Source organism: Lutjanus erythropterus, chromosome 4 (genome assembly GCF_056507025.1).
Source record: "Lutjanus erythropterus isolate fLutEry1 chromosome 4, fLutEry1.hap2, whole genome shotgun sequence".
Classification (NCBI taxonomy): Eukaryota; Metazoa; Chordata; class Actinopteri; order Lutjaniformes; family Lutjanidae; genus Lutjanus; species Lutjanus erythropterus.
Window position 1 is genome coordinate 4491140 of NC_139320.1, and position 17355 is coordinate 4508494.

Below are 17355 nucleotides of genomic sequence, written 5' to 3' on the forward strand. Positions count from 1 at the left end.
CTCCAGGAAGAACCCTTTTGGAACCCTTATTTCTAAGAATGTACCATTGAAGAGACAATCGTACAACAAACATTTCAGTGAAATCACAGTGAAAGTGTTTAGTAAAATGTTGGAACTGACTGAAATATTGGCTAAAACTATGAAAACAAGTGAACTTCTCATAATGTCTCCAACAGAGGGACAAAAAAGTGACTGCACATATACTGGACGAGAGACGTGAGCTGAAGCACCAGCAGCTGGAGCTGGAATATATGAACAGGTGAAAGGCTCACAATAGCTTGTCATGCAACAAGTTTTTACTTTGTTCATTTGCTGAGCTGATGAATGCTGAATGTTCTGAATATTGTGTTTGCCTGTGGAGGGGTTTCTTGCACGATTCTCGTATCCCACAGGCTCAGCAGGAACACGACGAGCTGCAGAAGAAGCAGACTGAAGCCATCCTGGACGTGCAGCAGAAAAGCAGCCAGGACAATATGATCCTGGAGAAGAGAATACAGGCCATGGAAGAAACTCTGGAGAAGATGCAGATGAAACTCTGGGTGGTGCTCACCTTCATGCAGGGAGAACAAATGGCTGCAAAAAACATCAAGGTACAATATAATATCTGATCATCAAACGGAATTGTCCACTTGTTACACTCTCTCGGTTTTCCTTGGGGAGGGGGGATTTGATTTATCTTAACCATCATTAGAAACTGACATGAACACCTGGATCTAAAATCATTGTAAGTCGACACTAGTGTGTTGGTTTTTGCCCCCCGAGTGTTTGATTTTGCAAGAGTGAGTGGTGCTTACATTACTTTAGGGCATTTTCACACCTACCTCATTTGGTCTGGACTTTCAGACTTTTCAGTTTGATCTGGAACAAAATTACAGGTGTGAAACATCCCCCAGACCACAGTCCGCATCAAAAATCCGGACTTTGATCCAGCGAAAAGAGGTGGTCTGAAGCATGGTTCAAACTAAACCATGGTTCATTTTCTTTCTGGTGTTAGCTAACTTGTTAGCAGCCACAAGTCAGGCTGACAACAGTGAAAGTTGCAAATTTTTTGGGAGGTTTCCCAGAAATGTTGCAGAGCCGATGAGCTGGAAGGTGCAGGTCAAGTAACAAAAATGATCACATGATTAATTAAATTTTCTTTTGGTTGCGAGCTGACTGTGAGGTGAGGCGAGTTCATAATTGCTAAATGGCGTTGATTGGCTAATGATTAGTCTCTCCCATGTCTCTCATTGCAGGGTTCTCTCAGGCGGTGGAAATCCTTGAAAATGCTTGAATTTTAACTCTTTCCCCAACAGGGTTTTTTTAGTAAAGTTGCCAGCCAGCGCCAGAATTTTTGACAAAATTCACAGATTTTTCAACACCCACAGAATTTTCAGTTCTATGAATATGTTAACATGGACTATATCAAAAGAAAGGAAAAATCTTCTCATTTTTATTCTAGCTTCATTCATTCTTTTGTATAAGCACTTGAACATTGGTCGGTTGCATCAAAAAAAACACTTTTCAGACAAAAACTGAGAAAACAGCATTTTTTGAAAGACACGTTTTTAAACTAAATATCAACTTCACATTTTTATTTGTTTATTTATTTTTTAATCACATCATACTACATGTGTGACATCGCTGTCACCTGTGAGGTTAACACTAGGTGTGTCCTGCCCCCTGCCTGAAACACTGTCCGACTGGCCTGGGGGGCTGAAGCATTCTCTGCCCCAGTTGTGGCGTGACTCCCAGGGGCTGCGGTGTGAGCAGCCTCGCCATGCCTTGGCTGCTGTGGAGGTCAAGGGGCCGCAGTGCAAGAAGCCCCACTCTGTGGTCGGGTCATGATGCTCTCTGACCTGCAGCTCTGCAGCTGAGCACTGATGTTTTCATACTAGATGACGCCATCTTCTTCTGCTGCTGCTCAACTCCAATGGTCCCCTTCTTCTAAGAGGGACAAAGTTTTGTCAGATGATCCATCACAGTGTCCCCCACCACCTCGCAGTGAAAACTGCAATTGATGAGAAACTTCATCATTGATGATGAAAGAGTTAATGTAGTATTTTCAAGGTCTGGGAAGTGCTTGGATTTTGGATAAAGAGCTTGAAACTACTTGAAATTCTAATCGCATTATTTTCACAATAAATTGCTGTCTGACTAAGTACTTTACTTTTTAGATAAAGAAATAAAATAAGTCAGAGAGAGACAAATCTACTAATTTTCAAGTCTTTCTTGTAATTGTCATTTTCATTATCAATTAATCTGTTGATCATTTTCTTCACCAGTTGATTAGTTGTTTGATCCATAAAATGCCCAGCACTGGGCCTCGTGTGAGAACCACTTGTACAAACAAACTTGCTCTTAAGTGGTGCAATGAATGATTTGATAGAACTTCTGGCATTCAGTGATTTTCTCTTATTTTGAATTTTCTTTCACATACGAACATAATTTCTGAGGTCCAGACCTGTCGTAGAGTCATGTGCAGTCAGTCTGCTGGTATCCAAACTGAAGTTTTTCACTAGTTTGAAGACATTTAGAGTTTGAAAAATAAATTACACTTCATAATTATGTCAACATGATCCTGTTTGACTGCATTTCTAATGATTATAAATTTACATATAAAGCCTCTTATCCTTCATTCAATGATCTATTATCACCTGCTGTCAGGTGTACTGGTTGTATATCTGCACATGCAGGTTTATGAAGTATCTGTCCAGGTGAACATCCTCACTTATTCTGTCCTCGATCGCGCCTGACTGTGGCGAGTCCTTTATTTTTTTTTCCCTTAAGTCATTTTCATATTGAGACATGTCTTCTTTATTTCAGTGACAGTCCAACTCTCAGGTTGCTTTAGCAGGTTTTTTAATTCCACTGCCGACGCTGTTAAAATGACAAATTTTTCTTTATGGATCTCTGAAAACAGGACGTCAAACTCCTAAAGTTCTTCTTTTTTCACTTTGATGCTGTTTTCATGAATGAACACTTCCTGACATATAGAGCAGGAGGCGCCGTCTTATATGATATTATTGGGGCATTAATTATGCTAATTTATGCATGCACGTGCAGTCAGATATACACAGGTGGATCACTGGCATGGTTTTCTGAAGTTACGAGCATTTGTTGAGTCTGACGTGGCATCTTCGTATGAGCCCTTTGTATGAAAAAAAAGTACACAAAATTTAAGACTAGAATTCAAAAATGTTCTTTTTGACTGGTGTTTCCCCAAGTCCAAGATGATGTTCTCAAATGTCTTGTTTTGTCCACAAAAACAGCATTAATTTTTTTTTTTTTTTTTCAGAAAAAATTACTCAAAACAATGAATCAATTATCACAATAGTTGGAGATCAGTTTCATAATCGATTAATATTGGTTTGTTGGATTAATTGTTGCCACTCTGACAGGATGGCAAGTCCTCTTACAGACAGATGACATATTTTGAAACCTTAAACTTTGTTGTGTTTTCCTTAAATTGAACTCCCTTCTGTAGAATTCTATCATATCGTGCACAATAACATCTGATTTTACATTCTGAGCATGTATATGTATAGACATATGTCATATTCCACAGCTGTGAGTTGCTGGAAAACCTTGAAAAGTGCTTGAATTTGAATTCAGAAAAGCCGTAGGAACCTTGTGGTTGGTCATTTTTCAGTGGAGAAACCGCTGTTACATATCACAATGCCAGTGGAAAATAACCCTGATGATGTGACAGCCATACTTGCCAACCTTGAGAACTCTAAAATAGTGTGGACTTGAAAACCAAAAAATATAAATTCCAGAGACTTTGTTTCCTGCATTCTGATGCCTTTCAAGAATGAAAATGCCAAAATAATAAGTATACTTCAACAGCATTTTTATGTTGAATACTTTTCATTCTTAGGAAAGAATACAGAATAAGTTTCCCCTCTGGCATGCTCTAATATTCATCATTTTTCTTTCATTCATTTATCTTTTTTTTCCTGCCCCTAAAAGAAAATTGACTTGGCATATTTAACCAAATGCATGCCTCTTTTTAAAGCTTTCTTTAAGAAACTGAAATTATTCTCTCCAGGATGTTTGGTTTGGTGTAACTGTATTGCTATCTGGCTAGAAATGGTAAAGTCATAATTCTTATACACTGCAGAGTGTCAGAAACAGGCTGTGATAACGAAAAAGGAGAAAAAAGGAGTGAAATTTTGTCAGAAATGTGGAGGAAAAACAGGAGAATGGTGAGGAAATAGGGAGAGGGCAATGAAAAATGGGAGTGTCTTGGAAAAACAGGAGGGTTGGCAAATATTGTCACGATAATTATCTACTCACCCTCATGCTGATTGACGGTTGTGTTCAGTTTTTTTATCCACAGGAAAACAGCATTGCAGAATCTCCCAAACAATGGAATGAAAAAACAACAAGAAAAAAAAGCAATAAAATGCCTCTATCCTGCTCGTCTGGTGTAATCCAAGTCTCCTAAAGCCCCAACATGCCAACATGACGTCATTTACACCATCTTTTTAGCCTCAATCTTCACTGTAGATCTTAAGCTTGGAGCCACATTCACGTGCGTGTGCACACCGTCTGAACTGTGTGTGTGTGTTGTGAAAGCGTGCACGCAAGTGAACAGCATGTCAGGGCTTTGGGAGACTTGGATTACAGCAGAGGAGTATGGGAGAGATTCTGCAACGTTGTTTTCCTGTGAAACTCCAACAGTGTTTTGTAGACTGACAAACTAAACCTGTCCTTCAATCATCAGGGAGATTATATAATGACTAACCTTTCATTTTTGGGTGAACTACCCCTTTAATTGTGAGGGATGTGTTGTTTTGTGTTATGTTGTTTTTGCCTTTAGGACCTGTTTGAGTCCAAAGACATCATCATCAAGGCCTTGGAAGGTGAGGTGTCTCGAAAATTAAAGGTTGGTTATCTCAAAAGTGATTTTGTTTCATGTCTAAGTGTTGCCGTGCAGCTTTGTTTGATATTTCCTGGTCAGTTCATGAGATGTTTTAATGATTTATACAAACGACCATGTGATTGGCAGGAGTATGAAGACTTGAAAATGGAAGCAACGGCTTTAGACATCCAGGCAGAGGACAAGTGGTTGCCACTGGGTGACATCAAAAAAAGGCTCAGAGGACAACGCCTGCAAGGTTAGTCATCAGTTATCTTATCTTTTTTCCATGCATCTGTAACTGGGCTATGTTTAAGAGAGCAGGATTATTGAAAACTCTGAATTTGATAAGCCTGATTTGAGGAAACTCTGAGTTTTCCATTTCAGACAGAAAGATAACTTAGACTTAGAATTAAATCTAAGGTTAGTTCTAATCAAACTTTAGTAAAACTAGGTTTAAAATAAATTAATTTAGATTATTACTATTATTACAATTGCATGATTACTATTATTATTAGTAGTAGTAGTATATTTTTGTTTGTTTTTTGCTAGCTAGCAAAGATAGATTTTGTAGATAGCAAGCAAACATTATAACTTTTTGAACTTCTTATATTATTAGCAAAAATCATAAAGGTTTAATATTTTTTCAGCTAGCTAGCAAACAATATTATGTCTTTTTCCCCTAGCAAACCCTATGATTTCTTTCCCCCTAACTTTTTTCCCCTAGCAAACAATATTATTTCTTTTTTCCCTAATTTTTAGATAGCTAGCACACGTTTTTGTTTTCCCTAGTAAACAGTATTTCTTAACCCCCTAATTTTTAGGTAGCTAGCAACAGTGTTGTTTTCGTTAACGATGACGATAACAAAATGATTTCGTTAACACACCTTTTCTCATGACTAAAACAAGATGGTGACGAGCTAAACATAGCTCTTTGATGACAAAAATATGATGAGACGTATCTGTTGTTTTCGTTAACAAGAGGAGACGAGACGAAAATGTTAGTTGGTTGGCTATAGGACTAACAAAACGCATGGTATTTCCTCCAACTGCGCATGCAATCTGTCTGCCAAATGCTGAAGATATCAGCAATGCACCTGCATCCCGTCCTTGTTTGGTCACGCCCACCACCGGGCATACACAGTGCACACCAGGACAGTCACACACACAGTTCATGGACCATGGCGGCAACGTCAGCACAAGGGCTTGGTGGGCGGAAAAGACCTGATGATTTTTTATGGATATACTTTACACATAATCCAGCAGAAAATAAAACGAATGGGAAAGTCTAGGCTGGTGCTATCAGACTGGTAAGGAATCTGGTTATTATACAAAAGTGTTAAGCGAGTTAACTGTTGCTTTATGAATTACAACACAACCTGTCATCCTCAATTACAATTTCCTATATCTGTGTTGGCCTAATTTAATGTTTTAAAGTCATTATTTTTTCCACTAAAATTAATGACTAAAACTGGACTAAGAGCCTTTTAGTTTACTAAAAAACTACACTAAAACTATCAAGGATAAAAGTGACTAAATGTGACTAAATCTAAGAAGCATTTCGTCCAAAAACTAAGACTAAAACTAAATCAAAAATGGCTGCCAAAAACAACACTGGCTAGCAAACAATATTATTTCTTTTCTCCCTAATTTTTAGATAGCTAGCAAACAAGATTACTTTTTTCCCTACTTTTTAGCAAACACTGCAGCATTTTGTTGACTAATACTTAGCAGCTGAAACAGTTTTCAAACGGTATCCATATTTTATACCTACCTGTCCCAGCAGCCCCCAAATGTATTTATCTTTATTTTGGTAAGCAAGCATCTTCATATTTATTAAACACTTGGCTTAACTAAATGAAGATTCATTTTAAATTGTGCGACAGAGCTGTGCTTAATTTTAAATCTGGATCAACTCATTTTAAACCTAGTTTTACTAAACTCTGATCAGCACCAATTTTAGATTAAATTAATCCTTGTTGTTGCAACTCAGTCTCAAAGTCAGCTCAATCAAGAAAATATTCTTTTCAGAAAATATTCTAATATTCTGTTTCAGGAAAATGTGTCTTGTTATTTTTTGCTAATTGTAAACCTTAAATTTAGTTTAGTTTTCAGTTACTTTTAGTTACAGTATTTTTGAAGCCCAGAAGTAGCCAGATTTACAAACTAGTATTAACAATTCTAGCCAAATAAAAAATGTGCTTTCTCCATTGGCAGATTTTTTGCTTAAGACAAGACAATTTGATCATATTTAAGAATATGTGGCTGCTTTTGCAGTGCAGGCTCGGTCAACTTGGAGTTCAGGATTACTCTCAGAGTTTGTTGAGCCTGCTGTCTCAAACAGGCTCCTGATCTGACAGTAGTTGTAGCTGTGCGGAGTTGTTGGATATTTCTCCAGTCAGTTCAGGTAGCGTTGTCATGCTTTAATAGAATCAACCTGTGATTGGCAGAGCCTTTATGATTTGGTCCCAGCACTGATGGCTTTGTGTATCTCTGGGAAAAAGGACACCCTGGAACTGCTGGTGCCGCATCTGGACACTGAATTTCCAAAAGTTTGAATAAAGGTAAATTGCACAAACTTATATTTAATCCACAATAATGACTTTCCAAAAGAATCAGTTTATCATCAATTCACAAGCATTAGTGACAACCTCCATCTCCACATCCCAAAGATGAACACTAGGGGTGTGTATCTTGCTGCCTGAGGCCGATTCAATACGTATCTCAATACATGTTCAACGATTCGATACATCTTAGATATATTTAAATGGACAACAATTCGGTTTGATATGATTCAGCTCTGCAAAGTTCTTGACTCGGCCGTCTGTCTCCAGCTGACATTTTAATGTTTCCATCTGATATGTTTTAAAACAAGAACCCTGTGAAAGTGTAGATGTAAAGTTGCCTGACAGCTGTGCACATAGTGTTATGTTAATGCTAAATACTACTGAGGCTAAAGCTAGCTTACACCCCGCAAACACTGGTCAGATGGTGAGATATAGCAGGTATATGTACATGATAGATGACAGAAATATCCACATTAATGTGGGAAAAGGAAGTGCAGGGACTCGGTTGGTGCAGCAGACCTTGAGATGGGTCACCGAGCCAGAATAGACAGACTACAATCACAGAAGACTGCTGGGATAAGAGCTAAACTAACCCAGCTTAGACCTGAGCCAGAGTGGGATGCATAATTATCGACAAATGCAGATGCAGTGGTATCTATCAAGTTCAGCTGGAGGTAAAGTTACTGCAGCTAGTAAGCTAGTGTTAGTTAACCATGTTAACCACATGCTAACATTTGCAGCTTATGTTGTGAGAGACTGCAAAAAAGACATCACCATCCAGACTCATGGAACATATTACTCTTCTCAGAGCCTCCTGCACACCTTCAACATGGAGAGGAATGAAAAGCTTGACAGCCCTAGTTATGGTTGCTAAGCTATGATTGGACAGTTGCTGTTTGGAGGTGGAGCTTAGCAAAGGGTCAATTGTGAGACCTTTATGTCTCAATTTTCATTTTACAAAATCTTTTTTTTCTTTTCTTTTTTTGTTCTTTAACGTAATCAGTGTGAGGAGCCTGGAATTGTCTTTGGAGGCCTGCAGTCTCTCTGGTCAGTGCTGAAGATGCAGGAAACTGAATCTTTTTATTAAGTATTTAAATTAAAACTTTTTTATTACTTTAAATTGATTTGTCTTCTTCATGTTTATTGCAGAGAACATCACCATCTGCCCCATTGTACCAACCACAGCTGTCAAATGTGGTGATAGTAGATCATTTATTGATTTATTTAGCAGTGAAACATGGCTTCTGATCACTCTCTAATCTTTTTTTTTTTTTGAGGACTTAAACCTCTTAGTTTTGTAGAAGATATGTTTTATTACGTTTTCATTGTTTACATCATTTTCTGGTCTTTTTGTCCTGATTTCAACTTCAATGTGGGCACCTCATTTGACTTAAGTCTAAGCAGGGATGCCCAGACTTCCCTCTCCCTGGACACTTCCTCCAGGTGTTCTGGGAGGATCCCAAGGCGTTCCCAGGCCAGCCGAGTGACATAGTCACTCCAGCGTGTCCTGGGTCTTCCCCGGGGCCTCCTTCCAGTGGGGCATGCCCGGAACACCTCCCCAGGGTGCCCAGGAGGCGTCCGATATAGATGCCCGAGCCACCTCAGCTGGCTCCTCTCAATGTGAAGGAGTAGCAGCTCTACTCCGAGCTCCTCCCGGGTGACACAGCTCCTCACCCTATCTCTAAGGGAGTGTCCCGCCACCCTGCGGAGGAAACTCATTTCAGCTGCTTGTATCCGAGATCTTGTTCTTTCGGTCATGACCCAAAGTTCATGACAATAGGTGAGGGTAGGAACCAGAAAATCGAGAGCTTTGCCTTTCGGCTCAGCTCCTTCTCCTCTTTGCTGTTCAGCCCATAGGCCGAAACAACAGTGAGGCACCTATCCCCGACCTGAAAGCGCAGGGTGATGACCCTCTCGTTCGCCAGGGTAAACTCCAACACATGGCAGCTGAGCTGGGGGGCTATAAGCAAACCCACACCAACCCGCTGCCTCTCACGGTGGTCAACTCCAGAGTAGAAAAGAGTCCCCCTCTCTCAAGGAGTTGGGTTCCAGAGCCCAGAATGTGCGTGGAGGTGAGCCCGACTATCTCTAGCCAGTACCGCTCAACCTCCCACACTAGCTCAGGCTCCTTCCCCCCCAGCGAGGTGACATTCCATGTCCCCACAGTCAGATTCCATGTCCTGGGTTTGGGTCGTTGGGGCCCCTGCCCACAACTGCTACCCACACCACACCGCATCGGCCCCTTCTGAACCCTCCCGCGGGTGATGGGCCTACGGGAAGGAATGGATCAAACTGTGTTCCTAAAACCAGTCATTTCATCAGAAAGTCAGTTTTCACATACTGCATTAGTATTTGTAGGGCAGTATTCGAGGATGACAGTCAGAAGCAGGCAGTGTGGCTCGACTGCCTCCTTTCCTGCTCTTCATTTTGTCACTAAACATATTGTTTGGTGCGTCCTATACACAGACTTCAGTGACCCTCTCTCTTTCTGCTCTTCCTATCTCCTCCTGACGTCTCTCTTCCCTCCACTCTGTCCCTCCCTCTCTCTTGTGCCGTGATATTTCTCTTCTATTTAAAGGCCACTAAAGTCAAGCTTTAGAAAGACATTTCAATTTACTTACTGGCCTTTGGAAAGCACCTCCGGTTAGATTTGGATGCCATGGTACAGTTAATGGAGTATATCTGTTAAATGGCAAGTGTGAGCCACAGCATCGATCACATCTGAGGGAGGAGATGGCAGCAGATATAACAGTAGGTACAGAGCATTATCCCTCTGTCAAGGAGAATGGAGACTTCTAGTGGACGTGCATTATCTATTTTACCGTGAGAAGATCGTCCCACGCCCCCTGAAAACAAAAGGCTTTCCTCCTCCCAGCTCCCCAGCCCAGGTACAGAACAGCCAACTGTGACTTTTTCACTCGATTAATCATCGGAGAAAGCCTGCAGGCTGCAGGCATCAATAATTTTAAAGAAAAGGGCTTTACACTAAAGATTATAAGCATGAGCGTATCTTAGCATATCAGAAATCAGCATTTTTCTCCCTTTGCTTAAATGCTTTTGCTCCCCTCAGGTGTGCTGACCCTTCAGCTGACAGGAAACATGTTAATGGATTCACAGCAGATTTTAAGTCACTTTCAGCTTCATATTTATGGAGGCTGGCAGTGACTACAGGGAGGAAGCCATGAGGACTCACAAGGCACAGGCAGATACTGCAGCTGTACCACAACAACAGACCCCTGTCTTCTCTGTCATTATCTCATGTGTTTACTAATGACATCAGCATGTGCTGAGTTTTTCATTTTTCTTTAAGACTTGTGCAGCCAAATTCAAACAGATTTCACCTGCTCACTGTAATTTCTTAGGTGACAGTGGTTATTCATTTAGTTTAAGTTTATTTCATTCAGTGTAATTTGACTTATATCTTTATGTATGGAAGCCCATTTCTGCCAATGGAAGAAAAAAACATCCAGTAAGTCATTATAATAAGACACTTTTTCAACAATATGACTTAAAATAATGAAAGCTTTCTCAAAATAATTAATCAAAATTTCAAATAATGACAAACTTAGTTGAAAAAAGGCTTAGAATGTCAAATTAAAGAGAAACTATGGTAAAAAAAAAAAAAAGAAAGAAAAGAAAGAAAAAATAGTGAGCATCTCAAAATAGCTAGCAAACAATGCAAAAATTTTTGCTAACTTGTAAACAAAATAACATTGTCTTCACTTTTTTTGTGAGCTAACAAATGTTTTCTCAACTTTTTAGCTTGCTAGCAAACAATGTGACTTTTTCTTGATATTTTAGTTAGCCACCAAAAAAATAACATTTTCTTAACTTGTTAGCTGACTGACAAATGTTTTCTTAACATTTTACAGTAGCTTGCTAGCAAACAATGTGACTTTGTCAACCTTTTAGCTAGCCACCCAGTAATGAAACATTTTTCTGAAGTTGTTAACTAGCCACCAAAAAAATAACATTTTCTTAACTTATTAGTTAACAAATGTTTTCTTAACTTTTTAACTTTCTAGCAAACAATATAACATTTTCTTAACATGTCAGCTAGCTAAAAATATGTTTTCATAACATTTTAGCTTGTTAGCAAACAATGTAACATTTATCTTAAACTGTTAGCTTGCTAACAAATAATTTAGCATTTTGTACAGTAGCCAAATGTTAAGTTTTCACCCTCTTTTATACTTACTTGGTCCCAACAGCAGTCAAATGTATTATTTTTTTTATTCTAATCGGGATACTCAGGCTTCTCCATATTTGTCGAACTCTGTTTAATTTCTGTTTAGATCAATAAACGTGGACTTATTGTGTCCTTACATGAAAACATATCTACGGTATGTCCTGTTATGTAGCTGTATACTAATAATAGTACTAGTCATAGTAGACAATAGTGCGTGTCTTTGTGTCTGTTTTTAGTGTCCATTTTGAATGGTTTACCATTTTCAGGGAAATATAATGAATTTAAATACTTGAATGGCACTCTGGTCTTAATGTCTCACATCTCATCTGAAGATGAAACAACCACATTTGTTCCCTTCCTGAAAAAAAGACTCACTGATCATCTTTCTTTTCACTCATGACTGCGTCGCTCCTGAACAGCCCCGCTCACAGTCCAGACTCACTCACAGACCCCCTGGAGGGGTGCCACTGTTCACCCGCTCATGTCTGCTCTGCACCCATGGGTGTCTGGGCAGCAGCGGCAGCAGCCTTCACCCTGCTCAGACCGGTCGGTGTCAGACAGGACAGGACAGGACAGACTGTTCTGTGCACTAGAGGAAGCAGGTGTGTGTGTGTGTGTGTGTGTGTGTGTGTGTGTGTGTGTCTATTTTACAAGTGAACACATCTGTTTTCTTTGATCTCTCTATCTTCCTCTCTGTCTCTCTCTCTCTCACACACACACACACGAGTGAGCGAGAGGATCCAATCAAGGGCGCTCCAGCTAAAGAGGGGGTGGGCGGCGGTGGGGGTGCTGGGAGGGGAGTGAGGGGGTGTAAGGGGTGTAATTTCTGTTTCATATGCCCCCCCACCCCCACCTCCCCGACTTGACAATACTTGAAAAACAATGAGAGTGACCCAGTTGCAGGATTCCAATTAGTATTAGATATGCAACAGTTGAGATTAGAATGCGCCTCTTCCCTCAGTGGGGGTGGGGTGGGGGAGGGAGGGGTGGGGTGCTTGCTGCTCTGATTACCAGCCCGAGCCCAAGTGTCGGGTCGTGATAAAGACTCATGTGTCTGTGTGTGTATATGTGTGTGTATGTTGCGAGAAAAAGAGAGAGGGGTTGGGGGCGGGAGGGGGTGGTGGGGGTGGAGAGATAAGGCATCAGGGGGACACAGCTGAGCATCAGTACACTAGCTTACACACACACACACACACACACACACACACACACACACACACACACGAACAGATCTCAGTCTGTCCCGTCTGTCCGCCGAGGGAATATTTATTTCTAAAATAGCTTGACTCCTCCCCAACGGGAGTGGAGGTTATTTTAATCAGTGGAGAGGGAATAGAAGAAGATAGGGTGCTGCTGCTCCCTGTGTGTGTATGTGTGTGTGTGTGTGTGTGTGTGTGTGTGTGTGTGAGAGAGAGAGAGAGAGAGAGAGAGAGAGAGAGAGAGAGAGAGAGAGAGAGAGAGAGAGAGAGAATTGGGTGAAGCGAGAAGCTAGCCGGGACGTTCTTAGAAATGAGAGACTGTGTGTGTGTGTGTTGGTGTGTGTGTGACCTTGTTGTGCGCTTGGTGTTTGGTTCATGCATTTGGAGTTAGAAAGTGAGATTGAACAGAGAACAACTCTGAAGGTCAATACAGTTAATGGATTGGAATATTGGATGTGGTCATTGTTTCACACAGAGTTCTGCTGTTGAAAAGCCTGAAACTGATTCAGATCTTGATGTGACACCAAAACACTTGTTCTACAATCAGCGCTGCCTTAGATTTTCAGCAATCAGCTTCAGAAAATGGACATAATTCTTATTATTTTGAAGTAAAGACACCTTTCCAACATACTTGCCAACTTTGAGAACTCAAAAATAGGGAGGATTTCAAGTTTCCTGCATTTTAGTGACTTTTAAAGAATGACATTGACCAAATATGTACACTGCAATGGCATTTTTATGTAAAAGGGACAGTTATAATAAAAAAAACATAGATTTTTTTTCCCCAAGCCTGTAGTGCCATTTATCAATCTAGACTGTTTTGGTGCAAGGTGCAGCATTTTGGAGGTATCGGCTGTAGAGATGTCCGCCTGCTCTTCAATATAATGGGACTAAATCACACTAATCCCGTGGTGCTCAAAGCCCAAAAGAAATAAATTTGAAAAACATGACCCGGTTACTCAAAATAACCCACAGACCTTGTTGTGACCAGTTTCATGTAGTAGAATCTATCATAACTACTTCCTGTCTAATACAAAGAACGTAGTTCCTACATAAAAACTGGCCCAAACAAAGTCTGTGGATCGTCTGTGCAATTCACACTGAAAGAATATTGATGGATAAGTAGCACTACAGGCCAAGGGGAAAATGTGCATTTTTGATTTGGGGGTGAACTGTCCCTTTAAATACTTTAAATTTTTTTTCTAATTCTTAAGAAAGAACACAGAATTAGTCACCTCTCTAGAGTGAATTTGCATAAATAAATGGCAAAACCTAATGTTTATCAGTTTTCTTTCATTCATTAATTTTTCCCTGTGCCTCAAAAAGTTGACATTGTGGATTTTACAAAATGCATGCCCCTTTCCTTGGAAACGTTCCTTGAAAAACTGGAATTCTGCTTTCCAGAGAGTCTAATTTGGTGCAGCTTTATTGTTGTCAGTGTGGAAGCTGTAGAAACTGTAAACTGTAGACCTTTGTCACACAAAGCAGTGTCAGAAAAAGTGTGAAAATGTTTAATAAATCGGGAGAAATATCAGAGAATTGTGATCCCAGTCTCTTGGGACAAACAGGAGGGTCTGTGGCACCATATCAACTTTAAGTACTCTCAAGCAGAGGTTCTTAAACCCAGAGAAATTTGACGTCTCCTTGAGACCCAATCTTACAAAAATACATCATGAAGGTACATCATAGATATAATCAGATCTACTGTTTGTAATGTTAAGTTTCTCAACCCCTCATAACCATGAGTGTTTCTAAAGCAGGGGCCTGAGGGGGCACTGGTCATCCCTGAAATCAGACTGGATACACCAAGTGTCACCCAATCATCCTCAAGTATAATTGGCTTTCTGCCGAGTGAGAGGCGGGACCTTCGTGTCAGCCTTACTTTGATGAGTATTTTATGTTTATATGTTTATACTTTTATATGTAGCTCACTTTACGTTGTATTGATAATGAACTTTGTTGATCATTTTACAACACAGGGTTGGATAATAAGATGTTAGCTGTTGTTCCCTTTATACTACTCACAAAAATGAAGCATGCAGAAAAGTATTTACAGCAAATTGGTGAATAAAACATAAAGCACAAAATAACTATTTGTCATGGTGGAGTCTCACAGCTTGAGGAAAGAAACAATGAACGTACAATTTCTTCTTGGACTCAAAAAATAATGTCTGGAAATGTTATATTTGTATATGGTGCTACTGTGTTGTGTTGTTGGCAGGACTATTTATATTTTAACTTTTAGCAGTAATTAGTGGAATAGCACCTACTTCCTGCCACCCCTGCAGAAGTGAGTGCCCCACTTGGGGCCACCCCAGTCCAAGAAGTCTGGACACGCCCCTGCTCATAACAACTTTAAACTGTCCACTGAAACGTTGTATGAAGTTTGTATTGACAGCATAATCCTGTAGCTTTAACAGGGCGAACAGGAGTGGATCAAAACAAGGCTTCGTACTCGGGCTGCAACAATATCAGATTTTCACCACACGATCATCCTGGCCGAAAGAATTCATAATAAGGATATTTTCGCAATATCTACAGAAAACTGGAAACAAAAAAAGTACTGTGATCTCATACCTTTTTGAAATGATGTTTTAATGTTTCTGTGAGGCCTGCAAGCCTACATAGGTATTCTCTAATTTGTCGGTGATAAAGTTGACCAATCTAATTAAAGGAGGCAAGATATGTATGAAGCCAGAGAGGGGAGGAGTTCACTGCCAGAGAGGCTTAAACCAGAGCAGATCATTCTGTCTAAACTTATTAAGTAGTTTTCTGTTGATGTTGATCTGACATTGATGGATTCAGTCACCACAGATTCTCTGTGGAGGAGCCAGACAAACTCAAAATAACACTTTCACCTGTGTAGAGTCTGCCTCTCTCCCTCATCCTCCATCCTTCGTTTAGCTTTTTGGCTAACAGCTGACGTGACCTGCCCCGACTTGCAGCACATACAAGCGACAGAATAGAGTACTTTGGTCAAAAAGTAACTCAGAATTACTTGGATTATTAGCTGTAATATTATTACTGTTTTAGTAATTGTAATCCCTGACACTACATGTTACTGGGTAATGTAATAGTAATAATTACTGACTAATATATTAGGGTTACATATTACTGCCCAACACTGTCTAAAGATGGTATGTAACAAATTTGGTGAAGTCAGGGAAATAGGGCTGCAGCTAATAGTTGTTTTCATAGTTGATTAATCAGTTGATTATTTTTGATTAATCACGTAATAGTTGTTTGGTCTATAAAATTTCCTAAAGTCCAAGATGACGTCCTCAAAAAACTTTTTTACTTAAAAAAAGAATTTAAAAAAATTAATTGACTATCAAAATAGTTAACACTAAATAAAAAATAGATATATTTATTAAAAAATTGATAGACCAACACAGTTTGGACCACTTTATCCTGCACTGGAAGTACTTATTATGTTTTAATTTATGGCGTTTTAATTTTTTCCAGCTCTACAGGAAAATAAAGACTGAAGATGACAATGTGTGTACAACTTTCAGCAATCACACAATGAAGAAAAGTCCCAGTTACTCCACTACCCACTCAGGGAAAATCTAAGGTGGTTGTACTTGGTTACTTGGATTCTTCTGCGTCTTCTCTCAGCTGCATTATCTCAGTTTAGCAAAAACAAAAATAAGGACAAAAACTGCATATAGAAGGCGATGTCACCTCTGCTCTCAGTGTCAGTACATGTGTTATCAATCATTAATTTGCAGTCAGTCAAATTGCCTCACATTCATCATGAGGACCAAAACTCATCTGACATCACCGGGTTCATAATCTCCGTCTTAAGTGTAACATTTTTAACAGACTAGCCGTAATTGGTCCACAGCAACGTTTGACAGAGCCGTACTGGGTCATGTCTGCCTCAAACTTTCCTCCTCATCAGGCTCAGTGCAGTGATCTGACTGCAGCTCAGGCCCTGGATCATGTTCCTCACTGAGTCTCATGACAGCACATCCAGCCCAACAATGACAGTTTAGGGTCATAGTGTTTGTCTGTGTTCCTCTTGTGCGCCATAAGTCCATAACTTGGCCTGAACCCCTCCAGCCCCGAGGCAATCAGATTAGGCTATCACGCCATCCTTAGACCCTCAAACTCTGCGACAAATCTATACGTTCAATTGGAAGTGTCACCGGCCGGTCTTAGCCGCGGCTAAGCTCTCCGCGCGCGAGCCGAGCAACGTCTCAAAAGGGAGCCCTTCAGATGGCTCCAGCTGTTAATATACGCCTGCTTCCCCCGATGAGATTCTGAGAGGATAAATAGAGATGGGGAGGATTAGTTAGCGGGGGCTACGAGGACAGGATCCAAATTAGCGGCAGCCTCGCTCGCGCTCGTTGGTTTTCTTGCACTGTCGTTTATGTTCAAGGCTGATTGGCAAGGAAATTCTGATGCGGCGACATGGTCAATTTGGCTGCTAATTCGCGCCTCAACACTCAGAAACCCCAATGACAGACCCCCCCCCACCCTCAACACCACCACCACCTCTTCACCACTGCACCCCTGTATGCCTCTGTCAGATTACAGCCTGGTCCTCAACTG

The 17355-nt window shown here is 40.3% G+C and overlaps 1 pseudogene; it reads left to right on the forward strand.

The window, feature by feature from the left end:
- The window catches only part of LOC146327378 (dynein regulatory complex subunit 4-like), a 122494-nt pseudogene that overhangs the window by 60992 nt on the left and 44147 nt on the right, over nucleotides 1–17355 (forward strand).